We start from the raw sequence: 5,325 nt of genomic DNA on the forward strand, positions 1-5,325 counted from the left end.
CCTTTAGATAAATTGCCCTCGTCTTAACAATCTTCAACACAAGATTTACAAATTGTACCACCCTTTATTTATGAAATAGATTATCTTCTGCACTTTATGTTTAGTCTTTTCTCCGTGCTTCATCTAATGAGAGTTCATCAAACATAGATAAATAAATAAATAAACAATTTTTATAAGAGAGATGAGAGGTGATAAAAGGGTTGTGATGAGCGCATGATGAACACCAAGAGAGAATGATAGGAGAGAATTGTAGTTAGAGTGTGGCTTTTCTCCATTTATCTTTGTTCCATTTAACCCATTATAACTCTTAGATGTGTGACATCTATCAATGATTAAAAAGTTAAAGTTAAGTGAATAAAAACGATAAAATAATCCAAAATATAATTCAGTTGAATTTTGGTACATATTTGTCCGACATGACTAATTTTCCATCCTTCCTCGTCACTCTTTTCTTTTTGTTGACAAACTTATGCTTTCAATTGTATTTTTGTTCCAAATTATCCTTATGGTTTGGTTATTTAAACGCCGTAAAATATGGTTCAAAGACCAATAACTTGTTCTCTTACAAAAGAAAATATATTTTTGTGACCTCATACTTGATAAACTATGGAGAATATATCGACCTTCGTATAAAATAATATTTTGAATTACGACTTCTTCCCTTTCGTTAAATTGATTTTAAATAAATAAACTCTATGAAATTGATTTTAAATAAATAGATTCTATGAAAAAAAATTATCTTAAAGTGAGTTAAAAATAAAATGATTAAGGTTTTGATATATTAATCTAAAATTGAGTTAAATGATAAATTTTAGTGAAAATTATGTTTAATGCTCTAAAAAAAATATTGTGTTTGAGTTTGATGTGTGAAATAGAGTTCAAAAAATCTGAATCCTGCTTAGTATGTAAAGATTAAAGTTGTAGATATCATTTGTTTATATAGAATAAATGAAACATTTGAATATTACTTCTTAAACACTTTTTTAAATTGGAATATTGGTCGAACAAGTCAAAATTTTAATAAGATGACGAATTTGAGAAACTTCCTTAAAAAAACTTCAAGTCTAACATTGTTTAGATTGCATATCATGTCTAATTTATTTCATTATATAAGAAATGCACATGTTATATTTCAAAACACATTAAAAAAAATTGAGATTTTTCTTTCCCACTCTCTTTATTCTACATTATGGAATTGCTTTTCCCCCTTTTGATCTATTTATTGAATTTTTTAAGTATATTTTTAAATTCTCTTTAGTGAATTATTTAAATCTCTCATTCTTTGAAAAATTATCAAGTTTTTTAGATTCTCTTTGTAGAATTATCTGAATTTTTCCTTGTTCGAGAAATAATTTTGAGTCATCAATCTATCATTGTTGAATTCTTTTTATATTAGATACTATGAGTGATATTTATACCTTATTTAACTAATCTTTGTAGCATCACAAGGTCAGGTGTCTTTTTAGGTCAATCATCAATAATGCAATTGAACTATATCCCAGAAGCAAATTTCTTGGGTTAGTTAACTAGTTAGGGGTGTTTTGGTTGTAATTTACCACTTGAACTAATTTTTTTTTTTTGTATTGAGGTTGTATATAAACTTATGTATCTTTTTGAAAGAATAGATAAGGAACATTTTCATAGAATCATTGATTAAGAGAAAAAATAGTGTTCAAGTGAAGAAGTTGTGATTTCTTTACATATTCAAACAGAATGAAACCAATAAATTTCAGATTATCATTTTTATTCTGGTTGCTGGCCTCTAAATCCTTCATTGCAGAATCAAAATGTACCAAAACTAGTGACTTAGCTTTAGCTTCCTATTATTTATGGTACGGTACAAATCTCACGTATGCTTCAAAAGTTATGCAATCCAAGGTGTTTTCAAAACGTGGAGGAGATATTATCATTTTATCTACAGGAGTGAATGAAACCTTCCCTTGTGATTGCTTCAATGAGGAGATTCTCCACGAGGTTCAACTAACAGATACCTATGTTTCAATTGCTGAGTTGAATTTTAGCAATTTGACCACTGTGGAGCGGATCAATGCTACAGATAACTTCAGTTTAGCTAAAAAAATTGGTCATGGTGGTTTTGGAGAGGTCTACTATGGAGAGCTGAGAGGCAAGGTTTGTAATCATAGCATTGTTAGTTTTGCTATGTGTCTATTTTAGTTTATATGTTATCTTAAGTTGTGCTCAATTACACAGAAAACTGCAATAAAAAAAAATGAAGATGCAAGCAACAAGAGAATTTCTTGCTGAACTCAAAGTCTTAACAAGCGTACATCACTGCAACCTGGTAAATTTTCAAACATAAAACATGTTTTGTTATTTTATGAACTTACTTGAGTAATATCTGTGTCTGTTTGCACATATAGGTATGTTTGATTGGATATTGTATTGAGGAATCTCTATTCCTTGTCTATGAATACATGGACACTGGAAACTTAAGCCAACTTCTACATAATTCAGGTGATTTATATAGGCACGTGATGAAAACCATCTATTTTCATCAGTGTTTCATTAGTTTGAATACTGTTTGCAGAGAGAGAACCGATGCCATGGTCTACCAGATTGCGAATTGCTCTGGATGTAGCGAGAGGCCTTGAGTATATTCATGATCATTCAGTGCCTGTATATATCCATCGCGACATTAAATCAGATAACATTTTATTAAATGAAAACTTCACTGCAAAGGTGTAGTACCATTCCTCGGTAATATTGCTTCTTAATTCTTCAGATAATTGTGGTCGATCATACATTATTCATGTTATTACAGATTGCAGATTTTGGATTAACCAAGCTTACTGATGTTGCAAGTTCAACTGATAACACTATTCATGTGGCAGGCACATTTGGTTACATGCCACCTGAGTATGATGGGATATACTTCTCTTTTTATGTGGTTGATATATATCTTAGGCTCTAGTCCACTTCCTTAGTTTAATTATACCATTCATTTTTGTGCAGAAATGCATACGGAGTACGGACATATTTCTCGCAAAATAGATGTATATGCTTTTTGAGTTGTCCTTTATCAACTAATTTCTGCTAAAGAAGCTGTGATCAAGATCGATAAACCTAGTACCGAGTTCAAAAGTTTTGAAATTAAGACCGATGACTCTATTGATGAATACAAGAGCCTTGTAGCTTTGGTAATTAATTTTTATTTCTCAATTTATAACCTCATTTATAGTTACATCAAGCTAATTTATGATGATATGTATGTCAGTTTGATGAAGAGGGAGATTCTATAGAAGGTCAAAGAAAAATGGTGGATCCAAGGCTAGGAAATAACTACTCAATTGATTCTATTAACAAGGTATTTATTTATGAATCATAAACAGTTTTGTGTTTCTAATTTCAGCTTCATACAAGCTTTACCTGTTTTTCCACTGGCAGATGGCACAGCTTGCAAAGGATTGCACAAATCGAGATCCGAAAAGACGTCCAAGAATGAGAGTTGTTGTGGTTTCACTTATGAAACTAAATTCTACTATTGATGATGGAAGTATGACAAGTAGCGAAGCATTGAGTCCCATTAAGGAGCTTGATGAACAAAACTGAAATTTCACCTGTGCACCTGTGTAATTTAATACTATTATGTTATTATGTACTAGTTGTAAAGATTATCATAAGAAAAGAACCACTACTACAATTTTAACTTACAATAGCGCTAATTTAATAACACTTTTTAGTAAAGTGCTATTAAATATCTCACACTAAAGCCTACAATAGCGCTTTTTTATTGAACGCTATTATAGCAGTCAACCTATAATATCACTCTCTCCAAAACGCTATCATAGTTTGCTAAGTAAAAAAAGAAAAGGCCAATATTAGCGCTTCTATATTAAACGCTACATTCATGAACTCAAGCTCATGATCAAGCTCATAGGATCAATCCTCAATGACATAATAACGGTGAAGGAACAACAACAGAGGAGACATAAAAAGTTGAAAAGTGATGAAGAGGATAAATATGGTTTCTTTAGTTATAAGGTATACCCTTTCACATTTCATTTTAGGGACTATGTTATGCATAAAAATGATAGTATCAGAAGTTTTTTTGGAATCAGATTTAATATTATGAAGAATTCAGTTGAACCTAACAAGTATGTTTCCATTGTGTATGATGATGGAATAGCAAAGGTTCATGTTCAACTAGTGTCTAAAATGGCATTAAGTTATCTACTTTTAATATAATAAAGTACAATACATATGAAATCCTTTCAATAACCCTCTAATCTTTCAATTTGAGGGTGATAATCGGGGACACAACGGTAATTGCATATACTTCAATAATTTAATTAAAAATATTTATTCCTTAATCATTGCATTACTTTTCAATTGTCCAATTTCTTTTCCATAATTAATATTATTGTCATGCTTTTGTAGATAGTTGTGCAAATCTGCATGGAATACAACAATACTTAATTAATTTGTAGATTTTTTATATTAATAATTGGACCGTTGGTTTTCCCCAAATATTGTTTCACGCGTAAAACAAATTATTTTGGCATTTCATCACTTCCAACACTTCCTTCTCATTATATAGAAGGACAATCAACAAAACAAAAAAACAAAAAGTAAAAAAATCCTTCGCTCTCTCATTCGTTTCTCCCAAAAAATTTCTCTTCCCCACTGCTGCAAACAATATTCCTTCATCTTCCTCTCAACTCACCGAACCACCTCCACCCACCGTGAATCACCGTAACACCACCCCAAACTCCATCGTAAACCATCCTAAAACCCAGATGAAGATAATCTTCATCTTCAACCTCACCCCAACCGCGAACCCCCGTAAATCACCCTCCAACAACCCAGAAAGTGCTGCATCCAGATGAAGATCTTCAAGATCTTCATCTTCTACCTTCATCCAACTTTGAACTGAACCCAGAAAACCACATGAACCCTAACCCTACGATGAACCCTAACCCAGAAAGTAAGAACCCTAACCCCAAATAAGAACCCTACCCCTTTGAAAACCCAGACAACAAACAACAACATGCAACCAAACAACCCTAAGCTAAGTTCGATTTAGAAGTTACCTTATATTCTTGAATTATTGGATCGTGTTGGCTCCTCATTCTCCTTCTGATTTCTTTCTGTGTGTGTGATTTTCAGGTATGAAGATGAAGATCGAAAGTTGTGCGTATTCACGGCGGCGCCTCAAATTTTCCAGAAAATTCTCTCTAATTCCTCCGTCCTCTTCTTTAGTTTAGGTCCTTAGTTTATATAGTCTAGGGTTAGAAATTGTTTAGGTTAGATTAGATTCATGATTTGATTTCCAATCTGTTTGTAATTGATTCGAATCTTTCAATA

At 31.8% G+C, this 5,325-nt stretch overlaps 1 pseudogene; it reads left to right on the forward strand.

The window, feature by feature from the left end:
- The first annotated feature begins 1,180 nt into the window (after positions 1-1,180).
- LOC131604430 (lysM domain receptor-like kinase 3) lies at positions 1,181-4,012 on the forward strand (annotated as a pseudogene).
- The last annotated feature ends 1,313 nt before the right edge of the window (positions 4,013-5,325 follow it).

This window comes from Vicia villosa, linkage group LG1 (genome assembly GCF_029867415.1).
Source record: "Vicia villosa cultivar HV-30 ecotype Madison, WI linkage group LG1, Vvil1.0, whole genome shotgun sequence".
NCBI classification, from domain to species: Eukaryota; Viridiplantae; Streptophyta; class Magnoliopsida; order Fabales; family Fabaceae; genus Vicia; species Vicia villosa.